Source organism: Pelodiscus sinensis, chromosome 1 (genome assembly GCF_049634645.1).
Source record: "Pelodiscus sinensis isolate JC-2024 chromosome 1, ASM4963464v1, whole genome shotgun sequence".
Lineage (NCBI taxonomy): Eukaryota > Metazoa > Chordata > Testudines > Trionychidae > Pelodiscus > Pelodiscus sinensis.
This window is the reverse complement of record NC_134711.1, coordinates 83,144,472-83,169,081: the sequence shown is the minus strand read 5'-3', so window position 1 is coordinate 83,169,081 and position 24,610 is coordinate 83,144,472. Positions and strand designations below refer to the sequence as shown.

Sequence of the window (24,610 nt, the reverse complement as noted above, 5' to 3'; positions counted from 1 at the left end):
TGTTAATTTTTCCTTAATCACAACCTCTCATTTTCATTCAACAATTTCTCAGTGATTAGGCTGTTTTTTCATATTTTCCAGTAACAGGACAGTTGTAGCTGAGCAGCTACTAGCAGATGAGAGATTACCTCTTCATTCCTTTTGTGGAACTAGTTCTTTTAGGAAGCTCTGGGAGGATAATCAAAGGATGATTTGATAATAAATGTCCAACAATTTGTGTTATGTTATTTGGTTATGAATTGTATCCCAATCCTCTGACAGGATATGTCCATCATATGTAGATAAAAGCTCCTCTTTCACCACAATTTCTTCAATGTATTGTAATTTAATCTATATACATATGTTTTAACCAGACTGGTGCGAGATACCGCTGAAATGGTATCTTTTATTGTGCTACAGACTGAATTTGCTGGTCCTTTTTTCCAGATCAAACTACAGGCAGTCCCCGGGTTACGTACAAGATAGGGACTGTAGGTTTGTTCTTAAGTTGAATCTGTATGTAAGTCGGAACTGGCCAGTTCTGACTTACATACAGAATCAACTTAAGAACCCCAGGCGTCCCCAAGTCAGCTGCTGCTGAAACTGATCAGCAGCTGATTCCAGGAAGCCCGGGGCAGAGCAACTCTGCCTGGGGCTTCCTGTAGTCAGCGCTGGTCAGTTTCAGCAGAAGCTGACTTGGGGACGCCTGGGGCAGAGCAGCTGGGGTGCTACTGGACCAACCCAGCAGCACCCCATCTGCTCTGCCCCAGACGTCCTGATTCAGCCGCTGCTGAAACTGACCAGCAGCGGCTGAATCAGGACCTGGGGCAGAGCAGCTGGGGTGCTGCCGGGTTGGTCCAGTAGTGCCCACGGGCGCTGCAGGACCAATCGGCAGCGCCCCAGCTGCTCTGCCCCAGAGTCCAAAACAAAAGCCTGGTCTGCTGGGGGGGGGGAGCACACTAGCTGCGCCCCCCCCCCCCAGCAGACCAGGGACACGGGGAGCAGAGCCGCAGCGGCAGCGGGGTGCCGCGCCTCTGAGGCTTTGCTCTGGCAAAGCCTCTGAGGCGCGGGACCCCCCGCGGCTGCGGCTTCAGTCCGGGTGCCTGTGGTCTGCTGGGGACCGTCCCCAGCAGACCACAGGCACCGGGTCTCATGCGGCAGCAGCGGGGGTTCCCGCGCTTCTGAGGCTTTGCTCTGGCAAAGCCTCAGAAGCGCAGGAACCCACCCGCTGCTGCCGCTTGGGTCCCGGTGCCTGTGGTCTGCTGGGGACGGTCCCCAGCAGACCACAGGCACCGGCACCCAAGTGGCAGCAGCAGCGGTTCCCGCGCTTCCGAGGCTTTGCTCTGGCAAAGCCTCAGAAGCGCGGGAACCCGCCCGGTGCCCCTGGTCTGCTGGAGACGGTCTCCAGCAGACCAGGGGCACCGGAGCAGCTTACGAACGGGGCTTTCTCGCCCCGACTTCCGGGGCGAGAAAGCTCCGTTCGTAAGTGCGGATCCGACGTAAGTCGGATCCGCGTAAGTCGGGGACTGCCTATACTTTCTTCTGGGCGCAATCTGTCTATTCACATTCTTCCCCCAATATATCATACATGGACGCTTTTATTAGGAATGCTGTCTGCAAAGATTGATATAAATTAGATTTAATTTTGGTTTTCTAATTGACCAGATGTCATTGCTCTTATACAGAAAGCAAACGTCAGTGAAACAGATTGTCTAGAAAGCTGAGAAACAATGACCAGCTTTCAAATACTGGACCTTAAAGTAAGTTTTGATCTCTAAACAAGTTTTGTTACTGAATAGGAGGCCAGCTGTGTGTATGCCCTGGCACTCCCAATTTTTGAAATTCTTCTTTGGATCTACCTTATTTGTAATGGGTGCCACTGGTGAGTGAAATGAACTAATCTTATCTCTAGTTCTATTCAAAACCCACAGAGTAGCCGTTGCTAAAAGACGCGTAAGTTTCTGGAGGGGGTTAATTTTTATTAATCCACATAGCCTTGCAATGATTACACTACCAATTTTCTTGTTCAGTAAAGACCAACTGCTTGGCTGGATAAGAGCACGTCCCAATCCACTATTGCTTTCAGCAGGCTCATTTGATCATGCGATAGAACAGTGGATTTCAACCTTTTGTCATTTGCAGACCCCTAAAAACATCAAATTGAGGAGCAGATCCTTTTGGAAATCTTTGACCTAGTCTGTGGACCTATAGGTTGAAAACTACTACCATAGAGTATTTGGAACATCTAGTCCACCTGTTTGCTGCAGAAGTAACTACTGATTGGTGTGGCAAAATCTCCTACAATGTGGGGAAAAAACCCAAAGCAGCTCTGCCAAGCAACTTTCTGCTGAGGATCCCAGAGTATACACAGGAAATTTTCCTGGAGATCTCTATGGAAGATTTCTAGGAGACCTTGGTGTGTATTAATAAACTTTTCTACTGGGCCTCCATTGCATAACTGCTCAGGGGAATGCAAACAGTACCCAGTGTTTATTTCAAACTCTTCTCCCATGTGTATTATGTAACAAAATAAAGGACAGCTCTACTTCATGCAACTGTGCAGTATCAAAGCAAAATGAATACTTACCAGAACTCTCTTCTCCTTTATCAGGCATGCCAAAGCCAGTCTGGTGGGATTGGCTAAACCCTCCTGGACTAAAAAATAGGTCCTGACTTAGCAAAGCACTCCTCGAGCTTGTCACCTGTCCCACATCCTCCTCCAACTTGACCGTCTTGTCTATCACTTCTTCCTGGTTGTTGACTCAGCTGGACACTGCCTCCAATCCCCTTGAGGTATTCAGGGGGCTCTCGATGGTGGAGGTGGAGTCACGGCCAAAGATGGCGTGTGGATCCTTGTAGAAGCAGCAGGTTTTCAATGCTGCACCAGTGTGACAGTTCCTTTCCTTCCTTTCTGGTACACTTGTCACAGCTCCTTGATCTTAGCACAGTACTGCTGCATGTCCCTTTCGTACCGCATCTCATCCAAGCCATGAGCAATCTGCCCATATGTGTCAAAGTTCCTATGGTGGGTTCAAAATTTGTGACTTCACGGCCTCCTCTCCCCAGAGACCCAACAGAACCAGCAAGTCCAGTGAATGCCAGTCTGGAGTGCACTTGCTGAGGAATGGCAGCACGGTTAGCTGGGAAGATGTGGTATGAGCTGTCCATGCTGGGCATACAGGGAGTAGAATTTCAGAAATTCAAGAGGCTTTAAAAGGGTATGTGTGTGTGTGTGTGTGTGTGTGTGTGTGGGTGGGTGGATGGGTGGGGGGAGGGAACATACTGTGTACCTGGAGGCAGGGCAGCAGAGCACAAATTGCTTACCAGAATGGTTATGATGGGCATTGTGAGACACATCTCAGAAGCCATTAGGGTGACTTAAGCCAATGCAGTGTCTACATTGCCATTGCGTCATTCTAACTTTGCTGCAAAAAGATCTATGTAACTCATTAAGGTGGTTTTTTATTATGTCGGAGTAGCAGGAGAGTTGAGTGGGCAGAAGGAGCATTTGTGGGACATACACCTCCACTGTTTTGTTGGAGAAACCTGACTTCTTAAAAAAACAAAGAAGACCGTGTAATGTAGACAAAACTTTAGTGTTAAATCCCTTTGGGTATGTCTACACTTGCACCCTAGTTCGAACTAAGGATGCAAATGCAGGCATTCAAAATAGTAATGAAGTGGGGATTTAAATATCCCGCGCTTCATTAGCATGATCTCACCAGCGTGCTAGTTTGAATTACTGCTGATTCGAACTAGGAAGTGCGCGCCGGGACGCGTTAGTTCAAACCAAACTCCCTGGATCAAACTAACGTTACTCCGCTTCATTGACTATTTTGAATGCCTGCATTTGCATCCCTAGTTCTAACTACCATGTAAGTGTAGACATACCCTTTCTCTTCAACTGTCTGGTCTACTTAAGCTCTAAAGTGTCTTGTCAAATGTGGTGCTGTTCTTGGTTGGTCCCTAGGCACCACTTCAATAAACATGCTTATCACCACATAACTTGAGCTGAAACAGGGCCACAAACTCATTATCTAGAGGCATGAGAGCAAGAAGAGGCCATGGGGAAATACATTCGTGTGTATAAAATTAATCAGACATTGTGCACTGAGTATAAAGCTGCATATCTGATGGTTTACATCACTGCATTTGATCATTTTTATAAATTAAATAATTGTAACAGAGGTAAACCTATAGCATAGAGAATGCTATTTTTGGTCACGTTTGCTGCAGTAACTTCACAGCCACCTAATTGTCCTAAAAATTCTCCTCTGCTGTGATGCCTACCAAAAAAAAAAAAATCTCTGCTTGAGCAGCTGTTTTGCTGTGACTATTGCTTGTCTTGCTGCACACTATCACCTTGTTTCCTTGTGTGCCCCCTCTATCTGTTGTCTCCGTCTTTTGCCTTGTGGGACGCTTGGCATGTAAATGCTTGGGGGCAGGGGTTATGGAGCAAAGTTACTACTCCAGCAACTTTCAGGCCACAAGTAGTGCTGCAGCAGCTTTGCCGCCACATAGTCCTTTAGACAACTCTAGCCACAGGAATGTCCTGGCGCTCTGCCTGAACGGTTTTACAGAGTCCATCCCTCCTAAGGCCACAGATCCCTTTATTGAAACTCAACAGAAACCTATATTACAAAAGCCTTCGCCCTAGCTGGCTGCCACTTCATCACAGAGATGCTGTCACTGACTCTTGATCAATCCCACACTCCAGGGGCTAAGCACATTCAACCCTTTACCCGGGGGCTCAGGCTGGATACAACTTGTCAGGGCCCCCCCCATCTTCAACCAGGTTTCCAACTCACCCCTGGAAAAGCTTTTTTACACTTCTCCCTTCCCCTCAGTCTTCTTTTGGGCTGTTTCTCAGGGAGAGGGAACATCTCTTCTCTGGATCGCCTCCCTTCTACTGGGCTCACCTAGCTCTTGATGGAGATAAACCTCAGTTCTTCCCAGTTGGGCTTTGTCTCTGATTAGGTCTGGCCCACCCTCCAGTTGCCATCAGTCAGGCAAATGGTGCTCAGGCCCATTTTTATATGCTTATCCAGTGCCCCTCACAACAGGGCCCTGAGCCTCTAGACACTACCACAAAACAAATACAAATGTTTTCGGAAGTTGCTGATCTGTTCCATTCATGCTGAGCAGCTGGGAAGTGCTCCTCCCTTACAAGAAGTTGAGAGCTGGTTAGTATAGTGACAGTATTGGACCAGAAACTGAAACCCGGCCTCTCATAGGAGAGAGTAGACCCTTAGCACTATGACTTACAGCTAGCCCTGGAATCATTGCTTCATTTATATTAAAATGAGCAAATGGAGACATTTCTACAAAACTTTATACATTGACATTATTACTAATCTGTCTAGAAGTGCACTGGACCTAATACATGTAGGGCCAAATCTGCAAGAATCCCACTGCAATAAATAGGAAGTAAATCTAACAAGAGTTGGTTCTTAGGTGCACGGAGAAGTTTTAGTCTTTGCATTCTGTTTCATTTCTTGTTCCAGATCTTTTTTCCACTATACCCATTCTCCACTGGGTTGCCAATTTCTTTAGTCCTTTGAAAATTTGTCTAGTATCTTGAAATTCTACTATGTTGTCCCCAATCTCTGCTTCTTATGCTGTGATTCAATTCATTTTAAAAGTTAAAATGTGTTTCTTCTGCAGGCGATGTCACTTTAATCAGTGACCCTCTTGGCCTTGTTTCAACTCTACGCTTTTGGATGAGCAGCTGTTCCATCAGATCTTATTTATATTTCCCCAGAATAAAAAATGTTTCAATCCACCTTTCCCTGCAGTCTCACATGTGCATAATATGTTCTTTTGTTTTCAAACTGCCTGTGTTTGCTTTCTAGAACAGTTATCTCACACTGCCTTTTCTGATTACATTATTGTATATTGCATCTTGAGAAATAAAACAACTGGTGATCTCTGAACAAGATTAGGAGGAGAAATCAAAGTGACCAGAAAAGCAAATGTGACAATAGAAAACGAAACAAAAACCCAAATATTCACTTTCTTCAGAAGAAAAGAGAAGTGATGATGCAGCAATGCATTGTTACCCTTTTTAGATCCAAATGGGTGATCCAAGTTCAGGGTACTAGGGATATTCCAGTTGAAAGTAAACATTGATGGGAGTCTGGTACATTCTTTGATGCAATCTTATTTATTTACAAGGAAGGTACAAACTCCTGCTTTTTCAAATGCAGGAGGAACCAAGAACAAAAAAAGTAGTTTTTTAATTTACTGCCCAAAGCTCCTTTAGTGAGCAGATCCAAAAGCTGCATCTCTAGCTTTTTCCAAGGCCACACTGTGCTCAAATGTTACGGCTAAGTGTTCATGCTTTTTGGTGCTGTTCCTCTCTGTTCTGAGTTTTGTGTTCACTTTCCCAAACAACACCTCAGCAAAACACCTTGCTCACAGTGTTGTGAGCAAGACACGAGAAGTCATTCTTCTTCTCTACTCTGCACTGATTAGGCCTCAATTGGAGTATTGTGTCCAGTTCTGGGCACCACATTTCAAGAAAGATGTGATGAAATTGGAGAAGGTCCAGAGACAGGAGAGGCCCGAGGCGGGCTGTGGCAGCTGGTGCCCCAGGCGGAATGTGCGATCGGCGCCCCCGCCTGCAGGGCTGTCAATGGACTGATATCATCATCAGGCATCCTGGGCGCCCTGTGATGTCATCATCAGGTCACCCCTGTCCAGAAAAGAGCAACAAAAATGATTAAAGGTCTAGAAAACATGACCTATGAGGGAAGACTGAAAGAATTGGGCTTATTTAGTTTAGAAAAGAGAAGACTGAGAGGGGACATGATAATGGTTTTCAAGTATCTAAAAGGGTATTACAAGTAGGCGGGAGAAAAATTGTTCTCCTTGGCCTCTGAGGATAGGACAAGAAGCAATGGGCTTAAGCTGAAGCAAGGGAGGTTTAGGTTGGACATTTGGAAAGACTGTCAGAGTGGTTTAGCACTGGAATAAGTTGTCTAGGGAAGTTGTGGAATCTCCATCACTGAAGATATTGAAGAGCAGGTTAGACAGACACCTGTCAGGGATGGTCTAGACAGTGGTTGGTCTGCTGTGAGGGCAGGGGACTGAACTTGATGACCTTTCTGCCTTTTCTGTACAAATTTCTGGATAGGGTACACAACCCCCTTTTGTTTTAGGTGTGTGGGGTAAGACTTCTGAGTAACCCCGTCTAATTGTTATGTTATATTAATTGGGTATGAACACATCCTTCAGTCTCAAAGAGGTTTGAGATCCAAGCAGTCACCCATATTTGAATATATAAAAGAATTATTACTGCCCCACTCTCAGGACTCACACAGTTAGGCTACGTCTACACTGGCCCCTTTTCCGGAAGAGGCATGTAAATTTCACTAGTCGTCGTAGGGAAATCCGCGGGGGATTTAAATATCCCCCGCGGCATTTAAATAAAAATGTCCGCCGCTTTTTTCCGGCTTTTAAAAAAGCCGGAAAAGAGCGTCTAGATTGGCCCCGATCCTCCGGAAAAAGTGCCCTTTTCCGGAGGCTCTTATTCAAAGTACTTTGAAGTAGGAATAAGAGCCTCCGGAAAAGGGCACTTTTTCCGGAGGATCGGGGCCAGTCTAGACGCTCTTTTCCGGCTTTTTTAAAAGCCGGAAAAAAGCGGCGGACATTTTTATTTAAATGCCGCGGGGGATATTTAAATCCCCCGCGGATTTCCCTACGACGACTAGTGAAATTTACATGCCCCTTCCGGAAAAGGGGCCAGTGTAGACGTAGCCTAGGGGCATGAACATCTTTATCTCTTGCAGACTCAGGCGATGGCTACACTGCAGAGCTTATAGCAGTACAGCTGCTACAATTCACTGTAAGCTCTCTAGCTGTAAGTCATGGGTGGGGAACCTTTTTTGTGTGGTGGGGCCACTGAGCCACAGAAAAATCAGTCAGGGACCACACACAAGTGAGAAGCAAAAAAACCCCCAAACCCAACCAAACAACCTCCCCAAACCCTCACTGATGTGGCCTCCAACTCAGAAGGAGAAAGACACTCCTCACATTCCCTTCGCACACCAGAGGGGGGCCCAGGCTAGCAGATTTTGTGTGCTCCAGCCCCATGAGGGAATGGTGGCGGGACTGGAGCACCAGTGTGGACACCCCAATGCTGTGAGGGTGCCCCGTGTCTCGGGGACTGGATCCAGGCAAGCCAGGGGCTGCATCTGCCTCCCGGGCCTTAGGTTCCCCACCCCTGCTGTAAGTGGACAGAAGAGAGCTCTTCTATTGACTTAATTAATCCACCTGCAACAAGTGGCAGCATCTTTGTTGACACAGTATCCCACACTACCACCTATATTGACAAAACTTATGTCATTCAGAGGTGTTTTTTTTCACAACCTCGAGTGCCAGACATCTTACTGACCAGACATGGCCTGCCTCTAGCCCTGAGTGGATGTAAGAGACTGAAACACAACTCTTGAACAAGCATTGTGCTCATAGATTGTGTACTTTCATAGAACTAACACCGTAACATTAAAATTAGACAGTGCTTAGATTCCTGCAGAGAAGCAAATCCTTCTAGTATTTGCCTATCTTAATTTTTTTTCAAGCAAACAAGATAATTAATCTTATACATCAGTGAGGAAGCAGTTATATAGGGATAAAGGTGGTATTCCTGTATAGGAAGGGAGAAACTATGTTGATGTAAATCACCTTTATACTGGTATAATTGCATCCACACTACAGCAATTACTAATATAAAATAAAATAAAAATCCTAATTGACATAGCTATAGCTGTCAAAGTTCGAAAGACAGACCAGACCTTAGGCTATCTGTAGTTATAGTAACGGTTTTTTTGGAGACATTTTCCCCGATTGTTAACACTTGCATGACTCCTTTTTTTTGTCAGTGATAGTGGGAGTGTACTACAGATAAGGATCCTGTAACCTCTGCTGACTTTAATGGCGTGTCAGCTAATCCTGCTAAGATTGTTTCAAGAAAAGCCTCTGGTTTAATATATTTTTGGAGCTTCTCTATCTAAAAATATTGATTTTTGAGGTTGAAATGATGCAGCCTATTCTCCCATACTGTAGATGAGTCACTTTGGTATTCTTCCTTAGCTGTCTCCAGCCATTATGAGCATGGCGTTTTTGAAAGGGGTTACTCTTTAATGCAGAGTAATAATTTCTAATAATGATTGATCCATAAAACAAAATCCATATAGTTGTTAATACTCATTCTAACAAGGAGCGGTGATGGCATACGTGCTAAGAATGCATATTAAAGTGTGGCTAAAGCATTGCTTTATGACCTCGGCGGGTGCAAAAGCGCACAGCTCTGTTGTCATAGAGGTGAAAGTGAGGCAATGCGCCCTAGTGTGCTGCTTCAGTCAGAAGGCTCTCTGCTGCAGGAGGGGGGGCGGTGTGCTGCGTGCTGCCAACTGGGCTCTCGCCAGCTCCCAGGGCTCTCCTGCAAGTTGGCACTGGCAGTGGCTCCATGCGCCATTCTAAGCAGCAGGTATGTTAAAGGGGTCAGTTGGGGGTGCACTGTAGGAGGCATGCGTGCTCCCAGCTGGGCTCCTGGGTAGTGTGCCTGCAACATTTCTAAGAGTGGGCAGGGTGCTGAAATCCCTCCTTGCCCCTGTTCAACCCCCACCCCAGCCAGCTGAGGCCTGGAGGTGGGCACAGGGTGGGCATTAGAACTCCAGGTATGCAGGGTGGCATGTGGGACCAGCAGCCAAGGCCTTGGGCACTAAGCCATGAGCTCAGAGGTGCTGTAGCTCCCCCTGCACTGCTACACACACACACACACACACACACACACACACACACACACACACACACACACACTCAGACTCCTCCAGTCTCTGCCCTGAGACCCCCACCATAACTCCAGACCCATATGCTGACTCCCGCACCCTCCAAACACACCCCAAACCCCTGCCCCGAGTTCCTCCTCACCCCCCCCCCCCAACTCCGGCACCCTGCAACACACTGCCAGCCCCCTGCCCTGGTTCCTGCTCCTTCCACATACCCACCCCCTGTCCTGAGACCCTCCACACTCTACCCCACACTCACATTGCTTACAGGTACAGTTATATCACAACCCCTCCCAAGCCACCTGCCCTGAACCTCTTCCAAGGGGGGAATGCAATACTACTGTTCCTGTAAGACATTTAAGTTACCTTTACCCCTGGTTGTCATTAATGGAGTTTCACCTATTGACACCAGCAGAGAATTTGGCCTCATATCAGTCTTAAAGGAAACAAGCCACAAAGCAGTGGGTGAATATTTTTTCTTCAAAAAGGAAAACAAAAATGCTGTTCGAATTTGAGTTCCTCCTCCCCTATGGTATTGGACAGACAAAACCAGAGGAGGACATGAGGATCACCTACAGCACTAGGAGTGAATGACTGGTTGTACCATGATCACCTCTGTTTTAAAATACAAGGGTTGCAGGCCCTTCCACAGTCTCAGGTGGTGACTTTCCAGTTCCACTTGCCCACAGGACAGCTTAATATAAATACCAGCATATACAAGCCTACAATTGTGGCTCAGCATACAATGTAGTCATTATTTTGAGTTCAGATCAGAATGTATTCTAAGGCTGGGTGGAAAGATAATACTGATCGTTGTAAAGATATTTATTGTCTATGATGGCGTCAAAAAGATTTTTTAAAAATATAAAGTTTGCTTTTGTAAAAGACACCTCCTCTACTTGTCTTAGGTCCAACACAACTAACTGCTCCTCATCCAAGGCAAAAACAAAGCAAAAATACCCTCAAAGGAAAAAAAACCCACAATATCCCCAAAGAAAAAATATCCCAGTGCTCACGTCAGGCAAACCCTGGAGAAAAGAAACCTGGTAAGAACATATGCAGTACTTTTTACACATGCCCCTTGTCACTCAGGGTCCTGTAAGAGTTCTTTCTCCTCTTCCACCCCATTCTGATCTCAGCTTTGTAGTTCTGTGCATTGCACCTACCCAGCCCAATATTTGAGCTTTTTATTATAATCCCGAAGACAGGATCTAAGCAAAGAGGTCAGTATTCTTTTGTAATGAGGCCACTCCTTGAGCTTGTCTTAGTTGTTGGGCATGGTACTGCACTGCTTTTCTCCCCCTTGGTGCATTTTGAGGGTCTTCAGTAGCTTCACCTCTCTAGCTGAGGCACAAAGTCAAAATGAACCCCTTCTGAGTCCAATAAACAAACAGCCCCAATACCCTCACTAGGGTCTTCAGTCCCATCTCTGGGCCCTTTAATTCAGCTCTCTGTTCTGGTTCTTAACTAAGCCCTGTCCTCTTCTTGGGGTTTATGTCCCCTTCAGCTTTACCCTTAACCCGGGTTAAGGTTTTTAGGCACTTGTTCTTCCTGAAACCTCCCTAAAGCACATACAGCCAGAAACAAACTATGGTTATGCCTTTGGCCAGAATGAGACACCTTTTCTTGTCTCTCTGGTGCCCTACCAGCCATGGACTGTGATGCTATGGCCTTCTCCTTGCAGCCCCTTTTAGCTGAGTCTGTTAAGCTCTGACTGGCTGCTTCTGTGAGCAGCGGTGGATTTGGGGCAGGGCGAGCGGGGTGGCTGCCCCGGGCCCCGCGCTTGCAAAAGCCCCACGTATGCGCTGTGTCAAAGGGGGGGGGGGCTTTGTGGCAAACCAATCCACTTGAGGAGTCCCCCATAGTTGGAAGATGGACTTGCCATGTCCAGAGGTAGTGACCATTCATGACAAGTGGCGAGGGATCTGCTCATGTGATCTGCCAATGTGTTTGGTCTTTTGGGAGGTAAGGATCTTTGAGGTGAACAGAGCTTGTCATGTAGCACTTCCAAAGCAGAAGTGCCTCCTGGCACAGCTACAATGAATACAACTCTGCTTACATAGAGCATGATTGCTGTGTTGTCCATTAACACTACTATTTTTTCCTACAATATATGGACAGATAGCCAAACAGGCTAGACAGATAGCACAGAGGTTCCTGAGATATGAGTCCTCAGAACCTGTGAGGACCACAACTCTTGAGTCTGTAGGATTCCCATATGTGCTCCCCAACTCAGGGACAAAGTGTCCATGATCAATGTGAGTGTTGGTTGCAGAGAAATGAAAAGATTCCATCATAGACATTCTGAGAGTCTATCCACCAGTGCAGAGAGGACTGAGAATGACATTAGCCATCCTTGTAGCCCTCTGAGGTTTACTCTGTCTTATTGTTCTACATAGGTACATGCTGCCATGTGCCTCAGAAGTCTGAGGGAAGTGTACACTGTGGTAATGGAGTAGGTGTGCAGGGCGCAGGACAACCTCAGGCCTCGCCTCCCCCCACTCTACCTTCTCCTGCCTCTGCTCTGCCCCAACCACACCCCTACTCCACCCCTTCCTCTAAGACTGCCCCTGCTCTGTCCCACCCCATCATTTTCCACTTCTGCTCCACCCTCTCCCCCTCATTGTACCATTTCCCGAAGGCCCCTTCCCATGAATGATGCTACTGGGGGATTACCAGGGGGCCTGATGCAGGGCGGCAGCAAGGGTCAGGCCTCCCCCCACACTCACTGAGGTGGCAGGAGCAATGGAAAGCAAAGCAACACAGTAGCCTGCTCCATTCTGCCACCCATCTCCCAGCCAGGTCACTCCACCTCACTGTAGCAGTGAGAAGAGGAGCAACCCAGGCCCAGCCTGCTCTACTCCCCTGAGCTCTGTATCGCTCAAGGGAGTGGAGCGGAGCAGGCTGGGCCAGATCACTCCACTTACCACCACTGCAGTGAAGTGGAGAGAGTGGTGTCATAGCCCAGGTTCTTGGATGGACACTCTCCAGCTACCATGAATGAACTTGTTACTATATGTCTTGCCTCCAATACCATTTCCATCCAGTGTTTTGTTCAAGACCAAGCAGAGCCATTTTTGATTCATATTAATAGCATGCAGCATGGGTTGTCAATCCCACTAGCATTGTTAGTGAGACCTCCTTTGCCTCTCCTCTTGGATCCAGATGTGGTTTCTCAGGACCATGACTGTCTTCCCACTACAGCCTATAGGCCTACTTAACAGCATGGATGCTTTATGGATAACACAACTGGAAATGTCTTGCTTGAAAGACTTTCAAGGATGTGCTTCTGAGGCAGAAAGCCTTCAACTAGGCATACTTGCCTGGCCAAATGGTAGTGTTTTCCTATCTGGTCTCAACAAAAGCATGTATCTCCGAAGCAGGCTTCCATTAATGCCATTTTGGATTATCTGTTGCACCTAAAACATCAAAGTCAGACAGTTAATTCAATTATAATACATGTAGTAGCTATTTCAGCTTTGCACCCTCCAGTGGATAATAGATCACTTTTTCCCCAACTCCATAACTATCAAATTTCTAAAAGGGTTAGACAGGTTATTTCCACAGGGGCAAAAACATGTTTCCCATAGAATATCTCAACCTGTTGCTTACTAAATTAATGCGATCACCTTTAGAATCTCTCATGACTTGCTCCGTAATTTCTATGAAATTAACATTTCTAGCTCCACTTACCTCAGCAAGGAGAGTGGGAGAATTGACAGCCTTGGTCTCAGAATCTCCCTAAACAGTTTTCTAGGAGGACAAAGTTTATTTCTGCCCACATCCAAAATTTCCAACAAAGGTGGTTTTCAGGTTCCACAATAACCAGGCAATTGATTTGTCACAAAGGATACATCTAGAAGTCAAGGCTATTTTGGGATACCGGAAGTATCCTGAAATAGCTACTCGGCATCCAAGGAATGCGTCCGCTATTTCGAAATAATTTTTGAAATAATGGATGCACTATTTTGGCATACCTGTAAGCCTCTTTCCACGAGGAATAAGGGATGTCTTGAAAGAGTGTTTTATTTTGAAATTTGACACCAAGTAGACATGCCAAATTTCAAAATAGCCTATTTTGAAATAAAATCTAAATGAGATATGCAATTTGCGTAGTGCAAATTGTGTATCTTATTTTGATTTTAGAGTGCAGTGTAGATGTACCCTAAGTCTTCCCAAATCCTCACAAGCATAGGCTTGTGAAGAAGCTTCATTTCCTGAGAGCTTTACCCTTCTACTTGGACCCTATGAGGTCCTTTAGATCCTCAAGGCAGTTATTTGTTGCAATTATAGACAAGGTAAATGGTAAATCAGTTTCTACTCAGAGGACTTCTTCCTGGATTTCCTTTTGAAGTCATTTGTACTATCAGTTAGCTAAAGTCATGTAGCCTAGAGCGTTGGCTCTTTTGACTGGAGTGCAAGTGGCTTCAGCTGTTATCCTGGCACAAGTACCTGTTCAAGACACTTACAAAGACGAGTTCTGGTCATCAGTTCACATTTTTGCTGCTCATTATGCCATTTACTGTCAGTCCAGGAACAATGCCAACTTTTGGACAAGTTGTTCTAAAATTGCTCTTCATCCCAGGTACACCTACATGTTACTCTGCTTGGGAGTCACCTACAGTGGAATAGACATGTACAATCACTTGAAGAAAAAAATAGTTACTCACCTCTCTTAACTGTTGTGTTTTCAGATGTGCTGCACTTATCCAGTCCATGACCTGCACTCCTTCCCCTCTCTATCAGAGTATTTCCAGTGTGTGGTGTGTGATGGCACAGGGTATTTGAGCTGCCCAAAGGAGTATCACAGAGGGAATTTTTTTGGACAACTGTGCACAAGGTGTGCACACACGTACAGTGGAATGAGCATGTGCAACAAATTTCAAAGAACAAGTTATGGAAAAGTAGGCAAGAGGGTTTCCCCTCTTGCTTTACGAAGCACTGTGATTTATGAATAAAAAGTGCTGTATAAGAGCAAAGTATTATTATAAATTACTACCAAAATTGATATTTCAAAAGTGTAACATTAGGACCCCGAAGCCTCAGTATCATACGTTTTCTTTTATAATTGCTTTTCTATTCCAGAGATCAATATAATATGACAGCATGAGAAAAATGTGCCAGAATCTCTATAGCTTGTCTCTTCAATAAATACATTTCTGACAGTCTATAAAAGTAGCCACTGGATGGCAGTGTTTTACATGGTATTTCAAGTTCAGTTTCTACAGTTTAATAAGACTGTGACTGCAGGTGCTCATCTGACTAAAACTGGCAGCCAAATATGAGGCTAGCACTTATTTGAATTCCATGTTTGTTGCACTGACAAAAATTGAACTGACAGTCATATTATGGCGAGGTTACTGCCTCTGCATTGTTAAGTTTGAGACTTGCTTTCCATTATAAGCTCAGCTTTGACTCTCACCTCTGAAATTCCCAAAAAGGGTCTTCTTTATTTCAGATGTTGTCTATGCAGATGTTGTTTATATCATCTATAGGTGGCACATGGAGAATTTTTTCTCAACTTTCAGATAACTAGGACAAGCTAATTATTTTTTGATTTAGGTCCCTGAAAACCTGTATTATGTTTTGAAAATTTTTTCTAACACTTGTTTGCCATGTCTTTCCTCGAAAATGGTTTCTCTGAGAAGCTTTGTATAAAACTTATTTGAAAGACCTCAAAGAGATCAAGTGCATGGGACCAATTTGGAGACAGGGAAAGGCATATTTGTCAGAATTTGAGGTAAATTTGCTCCAGCTAATTACATACTTCTTTTGAGTTGGACTACAGAGGACATTTAACAATCAGTTTTACTGGTATGCATTTTTTCAGAAAACTAATTAAAAAAATGGCTTGTGTAAATATTTGCAGAAAATATTTGTTTAAAAATATGAACATGTCAGTATTTGTGCTAGGTGCACTCAGATTATCCTCTAGTCAGGAAACAGAAATAATATCAATTGTGTGGTTTATTCGACAAATCACAACTAGCCAACATAGCTCAAACAGGAAATGTTGAACACTTACTGAGACTATATGGCATAAATCCACAGAGTAAAAAAGCTTAATAATACTCACAATTATCATAGGTTAATTTTGAATAAGAAATTTCAGAAAATCTTGCTCTGTGTGAGGAGATTCCATGAAAAGGAAAAGACATTAAACATACTGAATACTGTTGTTCTACCCACCAAGCTCCCAGAAGCCAAAGATCTTGGCTCAATATCTGCTCATGTTATCTTCTCCTGACTCTTGCCTATCATCCTAGGACTGGCATGCACCAGCTAAAACTTCGTTCCCAATAAACTCCCTGCAGATATACGCTCAGTTCTAGTGACTGTATCAATCATAGCCACAGGAGAGACATGATATCCTTTGGCCCCTCCTACTTGAGACACTTCGGCTTTCCTAAACCCTTCTCCCTGGTAACACAAAGTCCCACTGAGGGCATTATTTCCTGAAAATATCTCTTCATTGTGAATATTCAGAGATGAATTTCCCTCTCTCTCACAGATATATTTAGGAAGGAAAGAAAAAAGCTCTCCTTCACCTCCCTATTATTGCAGGTTAAACCTTTCTATCCATCACTCTGGTCTGGCAACATCCGTGGTCCAGCATGATTTTAGTTAGCTGGATAGCCACTTATCATGAGTGTGGCCGAGTTTCTGGAGTTCCCATAAAGTTTGTTTACAGCCACTAGTCCTGGCTCTCAGTGTTCTGTGCTGCTACCTATCTCTGACTTACCCTTAACAGTCTTCTAATTGCCCAGCAAGCAGCAGAAGTGTTGGTAATGCTGCTTTACAATATTGACTTCCTGTGGTCTGGCAAATTCTCTTTTGGCATAGGGGTGTTACATATCGGTTAATTGAATAGTCCATTAACCTCATGAATTTTTATTGGTTACTTGACTATTCTATAGTCCCCAGGAGTGGGGTGGGGTGGGCAGCCAGTGCACTCTCGCACCACTTCTGAAGAGCCCCCTGCCACTCCGCACTGCTACCTCTGTATCAGAGGCAGCAGAGTGGTGTGCCAGGCAGAAGCTGGTCCAGGAGGGAAGCCAGCTTAAACACCAGTTCCACTTGCAGATTGGCTGCCTGTCACCTTGTGCTGCAGCCTCTGAATTCCCAAACCCAGTGTGAGCTGGAACTGAGCCGGGCTGTCTGCCCGCCTGGCTCCCAATACACTTTAAATGCAGAGCCGCAGCAGGAGTAGGTCTTGGACCCGGTGCAAGCCAGGACTGAGCCAGACTGCTTATCAGCCTGCTAAAAAATTTACTGGCAATGGTGGGGGGGAAGGTGGGAAATGCATGTAGTCTGTAGCATTAACCTATAATCTTTTACTTATCAGTTAATCAACTACACTATTACATCCCTAATTTGGCACCAGTCAGGTTCCCAGGGTGCTGGACTAGAGAGATTCAATCTGGAGTTTCATCCTCCTTTTGGTAGCAACCTTGTTGCCATGTTATATCAGCAGAGTACACAGGATGCAGATACTGCTGCATTCCTCCTGCTGTGAAAAATACACCCGCTCCGTGGTGCAGTCTTCAAATCCACTCCTCAGCCTATGGCTATGGACTTCTTAAACCCCTTAGGAAATGTTCTAATCCAATGATAACATTTTTATATAACAGGTAAGAAAGGGACAAAAAAGGGGAAAATGGAGTTGAGTCTCTGTAGTGGACAGAGTTAAAATTATTGCAGTGTCCCCACTGCTTTTTCATATTTTCATGCATTTGGGATTAAAGTTTAGACTTAACTCTGACTTTCCTAGGTTTCTGATGGCTTCTTCTGAAAAATAGGATGTTCCTGTAAAATATTTTACCCTTGTTACTGGTAAGTTCTCTCAAGCTTTACTTCAGCTTAACACTTTTTTTTTGGTCTAGGAACTGCACAAGACTTGATGTGCTTTATTACTATGTGCAACTGAATTCACAGGGCTGAATTCATATTTGAACAACCCATTTCAAATTTGCAGCTTCCTTTCCCCCCTATCGTTAATGATGATGTGACACAAAAACATAGTAAAAATAAAGAGAGACAAAACATATATTTGTTGCAGAAAATAAATCAGACTTATGTTGTCTAGTCCTTGCTATGAAAATGAGTTTACAACAGCTCTAGCAGTAGCATAACAATACCATTTTGCATGTCTTATGGGTGTCAGCATTTCCATGACAAAACCTTCTCCTTCAGGGGTTTGCAACTGCAATGTGAGCATTTGTTTTGGCATGAACTTTGCTTATCAGTTTATATTGGTATCTGTGTGTGTCATGATCATGAGGGTTAGCCAGAAGCCTGGGGTCTAAGGGGTTACCTATGTCCCTTACCTAGCCAGGTGGAGTGGCCAATAGGAATGTAGGTAGGAATTTCAAACTGGGACAAAGGAATTTTTGGTTTTTCCCTCCTTTGTTCTGGACAATTCTCTCCAGCTATTGAGGGGGACAGACTCTATGTCTCCCTCCAAGAAAAGACTCTTTCCTCACTTTCCTTAAGTAGGGTAAAGTTTAAATAGATCCGTTAGGTTTCATTGTTTTATGGTTTGGGTATGGGATCTGCTGTCTGTGCACTTTTTAAAAGATGTTTTGTCTTTGTAATTAAGTTCTAGGCCCATGGAGTTTCTCCATGAGTATATTTTGTTACTTTTCCATCTAGGCATTATGCTTGCAACAGGAATATTGTGGTGATAATAAAAGTTTTCTGTTTTCGTTTTACTAACCTGGTATTGGTTAATGGTGGTGGTCTGTTTTTTTACTTGAGGGATGAGATTTTCCCAAATAGTCTCTCCCCTGGTTTCTGTATTAATTTGGGTAGTGGCAGCAGAGATTCTATCCCCAGAATCTAGGGTTTTAAGATTTTGGGGGGAAGTTTTATACCAAAGCCTGGTAGATAAGGTTTTGGGGTACACTTGCTGGCCCCCACTTCTGCATTTATCGTGCCAGAGTGGGGAAGGAGCCATGACAGTGTACATCAAACTAAGTATACAAAAGGGGAACAAGTATGCTTTTAAAATGCTTAGCTCTGTAATTAATTGATTTTAAACACATGGTTTTCCTAGCTTAAGATTCTACATGACATAGATATTACAGATTCTTACCATAAAGGAGTTTTTGCTTTGGCTATTGGCTGCCACTGACAAAGTAGGTCACTCAGCCCTAGAAAATGGGCAGTTCTCACTAGCTGGTTGAGGAGGGCTGTAACTAGGGCGAGGCGAGTGAGGCATTTGCTTTGGGCGCATAGCTGAGGGAGCGCAGAAAAGACAGCTACTAAGCTGTCTTTGCTCATGCCTTGCATCACATCAGCACTCCTGCTCACGCTGAGGACGGTCTTGCCTCAGGCACCAAATTAGCTAGTTACGACTCTGTGAGGAACCCCATTGATTAGCTCCAAGAGAGTCTTTTGGTTCATCGTTGCAAAAAGGATTGCAAGAGCTCTAAAGCTGTGTTTCCCAAACTATGGGCCGCGGCCTGGTACTGGGTTGCAGGAAAAAAATACCAGGCCACAGCATGGTTGCCAGGGTGTTCCAGGCTCCTGGAGTGCCTGTGTGGCGCCAGGTCCCCCAAACCCTTGGCTGGCCTGGGCAGAGTCTGCAGTTGGATGTTCTGGCTCCCGGCAGAGATGTAGCTAGGGAAGGTTGGGGGTGAAGGGGAGGACGAGGGGAGAGCCAGCCATCAGAAGCAGCACTGGACGAGGAAATCGGGGTGGGCCAGGGAGATTGGGGGAGGGGCAGCTGGCGAAAGCAGAGCTGGCCGGGGGGCAGGCAGCTGGCCGGGAGATTGGGAGGAGGAGTAGGGGAGAAGCGGTGGCTGGAAGCAGGGCTTACCTGGGGCATCGGGAGTGTCCAGGAGAGATTGGGGGGCCGGCGGAAGCAGGGCTGCTGGGAGGTGTGAGGTCGGGGGTAGGGAGCTGGCCAGGGAAGATGGGGGCGGGGGAGAGAGAAGCGGCCGCCGGAAGCAGGGCTGGATGCGGGCAGCGGGGCTGGCCAAGGGAGATTGGGAGGAGAAGCGTGGGAGAACTGGCTGTCCGGGAGGGGGTTGGGGCAAGTGGGGCTGGCCGGAGGTGAGCGAGGGGAGCGGCGGGGGGAGCGAATCGGCCGGCGGGGAGTGGGACTCACCCAGCCATATGCAGATCTTGGGGTGCTGCCCACTTTCCCCCCCGCAAAGCACGAGTGAGTCCTGCCCGGGGATTCTATTGTGCAAAAAAACCCTCTTGCACAAGAGCCGTTCGTCCTCATTTTTTCAGGAAGAACGGCTCTTGCACAAGAGGGGGGTTTTGTGCAAAAGCCTCTTGAGCAAAAATGGCTCCCTAATTAATTATGCAAATGAAGCACAGCAATATGCTAATCCACTCTTCATTTGGATAGGCTTTTGCGCAAGAGGGATGCAATGTAGATGTAGCTTACGTCTGTTATCTGTAGGACCAGCTGAAGAAGTAGTAAGTGAAGAGGTTATCACTGGTATGAAAGCATACCTATTTTTTTCTCTCTCCTGCCCAACTTCTTTTTCCTGCTCTGGGAGTCCCTCAAGCTTGTATGTTCCATCAGCAACACCTGGTGCTGTTCTAATCTGGCCGCTGGGCCTTACTGCTCCCCTGACTGGGATCATTAGAGATGTAAAGATTTAAGAAGTGAGTTTTTTTTAGACTTCAGGCTATCCACTTAAATGAAACATTGTATCCTGGGACCTGACAGAGTGGCAGGCTACACACCAATGATAATGATGAAAATTGGTATAACAGGCTTTATTTTATGCAAATTAGGTCTTTCACACTTAATTTGATGCGTATGAATAATCCCACTGAAGTTAGTGGGACTACTCATGTCCTTAGAGTTAAACACATGGGCAAATCTTTGCAGGATTGGGCCTACATATTACTGAGCTCCCGACACCACTCTAATATAACCCTTTGCTTGGGATAAAGTTTGGGCAGCTTTGATGTACACACTGTGTCAAATCCTGCATTCTTTACTCAGCCTCCTTCTGAAGCCCTTGGAGATTTGCTTGAGTAAAGAGTGCAGGATTTTGCCTAATATCCCTCTCTCAAAATACAGCAAATGAGGCAAACAAAGTGCCCACTGATCTTCACAGTGAATTAGACAGCAAGAATATATTGCCAAAATACCATCTTTGTACCATTACATAATAAAGTAAATCCCCAGCAAGGCAATGAGGCATAGGATACAAAGATTCCAATTAAAACCAAGAGTTTTATTCATTAAAGTTGGACTTTACTTCAGGACAAAGTAAAACAGAGCAGTTAAATAAAAGCAGAAAGTCTGGAAAGTGGTTTTATTTGGTCAGCTATCAGAAGCCCAGGGGCATGAATTCCTGATTAATAATATGTATTATTACTACTGTAACTAACACTGATTCCAGAATCTCTAATTGGATTTGAAAATCAGAAATTAACACCTCAAATGAACACAATATAAATATTTCATGGGCTAATTAAGCTTTCCTAAAAAGGAAAACTTTTCTCAAATATAATGTGCCCAAAGAGAGAAGTGGTTCAGAAATATCGTGGAGAATAATAACAGTATTCTCTGCCTTGTTTTCTTTTGGTGAGGGGTGTGGGGTGTGGGGGGGGAGGGGAGGATTGCAAAATCATTTAGATACAAGATTGGCTGATTAGAAAATGCAGCAGTATAGGTTTTTCATATACTGTGATCACCATTAAAAATACCACACTTGCCAACATGAATCTTACCACACAACGAGAGATTTCATTTATTGCCAGTTTTATAGGCAATAGGTGGCATTATAAAATGTTGATTGATTGATTTATTTGTGGTGTACATACAAATAAACTGAAATAATGGTTACAGAATCTTAAATACAAATGCCCAACAAATAAGGAGAAGCAGAGCAGGAGTGACAAAAACATGTGACATAAAATGACATAAAAAGCTAAGCACCGAATACTTATAGCCCACACTATTAGCCTCATTTAGCACAGACATTTTAACTGACAATATTTTTTCCCTATTTTTTCCTTCCCTTTCCCTCCCCATCCCGTCTCTTTCTCTGCTGGTTATTTGCACCCTGGATCCCTTAACTTCTTTCATCTGAAGAAGTGGGTTGTGCCCACAAAAGCTCATGATACCATCTACATATTTTGTTAGTCTCCAAGGTGCTGAAGAACTATTTGTGGTTTTTTAAGTAAAAACAGGTGAGACTGACAGATGTGCTAGGTACAAATACTGTGCAGACTGTACATACAACATGTGGAACATGCAAATATTGGCATTGCCAGACCAGTGAGCCATGTAGCTGATTATCTTGTCTCTGCCAGTAGCAGCACCAGATGCTTCAAAGGAAGGTGCAAAAATCCCTATGCAAGAAAATTTTGGAAAAATGTCCAAAGGGGAAGTATCTTTTTTAGGCTCATTACTTAACAGTTTGCTTATGCTCTAAAAAGACAGAGGGTTATATCCTGTAGATTGCTTTCTCTTTTGCAGACAGTGTGAGCAAAATATTACTTTTTGGAAATCATACATTTTGACACTAAAGTCTTTTACAACAGTCTTTGGTGGTGGATTTAAGGAGCAGCCTCATTGGCAAATGCCAGCTAGACTCCCCTGCTGCTAAGGTAAACAAAGGAGAGAAAGCTTCTGCTGTGCTCCAACTCTTTGATCTTCAGAAGCTCCCCTTGCTGAGAAGCAGCTGGTCTGCTGCTGTCTCCTCTAGTCCTTCCCCTCCTCCCTGTGGCCAGCTGCCAAAACTTCCTCTGCTCCATCTCGAGCTAATACAAACAGCAGGGCAGGAGTGCAGCAGCTGCAGTACACGCTTTCTTCTTAAGCCTGGTGAGGCACTGACAGGGCAGGTTAGAAACACCGCACATGCCAAGCCCCCAACTCTCGTCCTGTTGCTGGGAGCCAGGTGTCAGGGGAGAGAGAGCAATGGTGTATGGTTACAAAAAAAAAGAAAAAAGTTGGGTAAACCAATCTCTTTGGAGTTCCAAGCAGAGCAGTCTCATGGAAGGCACTAAGGATATGCAGTATTAATAAAAGAATGGTTAGTTTATAAGTATATGAACAATATATGAAGACAAATGGCAATGGGGATGGGAGCTGTTCAGGTTCAGAAACCAAACTCAAACTTGTTGAGGAAACATTTAGGTTTTTTTGAAAGAAAGAAGAATGTTTTATGGCTGCTGGTTTCATTGTCACCACCATAAAAGTAAATTACAGCAAGTGGTTTTAAAACTAAAAAAGATGTCATAGGTTTTCAATGGTCAGCAAATGTATTCAATCAACCCACACCTACAGCAGCACTGGATGACTCGTTGCTGATTTTTACACACCATGATTTCCACAACTGGTCTGTTGCTGAGAGTAACTGTGCAGCCAGGATTTGTTTATCACAGGACGAGTGAGTAAATACCTTATTCCCAACAGGAGATGTGAGTAAACAGAGTTTACTCATGTTTACCCTCATCTACACCACTGGGATAGTCGGTGCCAGACTGAATGTAGCAAGGAGAGGGTTTCCTTGAGAAAGCCAGAAAGGGCAATGTGGAATGAAGGGAAACACCTGAGAAGCTTACAAGAAGAGGAACTTCAGCTATGTCTACACTGCACTGTTATTTTGGAATACCAGAGGTATCCTGAAATAGCTATTCTGTGTCTTTTGAGCACGCCCATTATTTCAAAATATAACGGACTCACTATTCCGATGTCCCTGTAAACCTCATTCCATGAGGAGTAAGGGATGTTTCAGAATAGTGATTTATTTCAAAATAAGTGCTATGTAGACAGCGCCAAATTTTGAAGTAAGCTATTTTGAAATAAACTACCCAATTTGTGTAGCTCAAATTTTGTATCTTATTTTGAGCCCCGGGTACAGTGTAGACACACCCTAAGAGACTGGTTCCATTGAAGTCAATGGCAAACTTCCACTGACTTCAAAGGGATATGATTTCATTCCCAGAAAGGAATGAAGAGGCTGCGAAAGCTAGAAGTGGGGGCAGGCAGGGATTCACGCACACAGAGGAATTTATAATCTGGAAGTATAAAAGTATAATCTGAGGAAATAACTTCAGTATGTAAGAGCTGGCTGACAATTTCTTTTCTTCCTGGAAGAAAATATGAGGTTTTGAGCTTTCAGCAACCAAATCAAAATATTTTTGGTTTTTAACATTTTAAAATGTCTTTTGTTTTTGAGATTGGCTTTTTAGATAAAAATACTCAACTATTTTAATTTAGCCTCTTTTCATTAAACATCTTTTCATCAAAAAATTGTTGGTCAGCTCCCCAACATATTCCCCATTAAAATCCTGTTTTCACTTGGTCTTCTTTCTGTTTTCAGTCTTGAACAAATAAAACAGTTTTGGCAAGGATCCTTGTAACAGAATTGAACTCAACATGTTCCTCCCACTCAGTGAACTATAATCTAAAGCACCAGAGAGTTACAAACTAAACAATTGTACATTCTCAGTGATGGATACAGCTCCCTAGGGGCATATCCCTAAATTTCAGATTCAGACATGATTTTCAAATGAGTCAAGTCTCATTTTGCTTTACAATCACATCAGCAATCATCTTCAGCAATCGTGCTTTCTAAATCAAAGGTATTGCCATCCACCAGCCCATGTTTCTGAATGTTTTCCTGCAACATTTTAATCCATTAAATGGACTGACTTCTGTCAAGTGTCAAATAGCAATTACAGCCTTTACCAGCTGTGCGTGACAGGAACTGGAAAATCTGCTAATATCTCTGATTCTGACTGTTGATACAGGTTTTTCAGAGGAAAGAATAGATTACTGGACACCAACCTTTACTAAAAAGACAGGTGGATGAGACAATATCTTTTGTTGGACCAACTTCTGTTTGCAAGAGAGACAA

At 44.4% G+C, this 24,610-nt stretch overlaps 1 long non-coding RNA gene across 1 annotated transcript; it reads left to right on the top strand.

Annotated features, from left to right (window-relative positions):
- The first annotated feature begins 9,335 nt into the window (after nucleotides 1-9,335).
- LOC112545009 (uncharacterized) lies at nucleotides 9,336-14,762 on the top strand. Its single transcript, XR_003088396.2, has 3 exons — nucleotides 9,336-9,469; nucleotides 10,679-10,816; nucleotides 14,465-14,762. It is a non-coding gene; the product is annotated as an uncharacterized LOC112545009 (long non-coding RNA).
- Nucleotides 14,763-24,610: the final 9,848 nt, after the last annotated feature.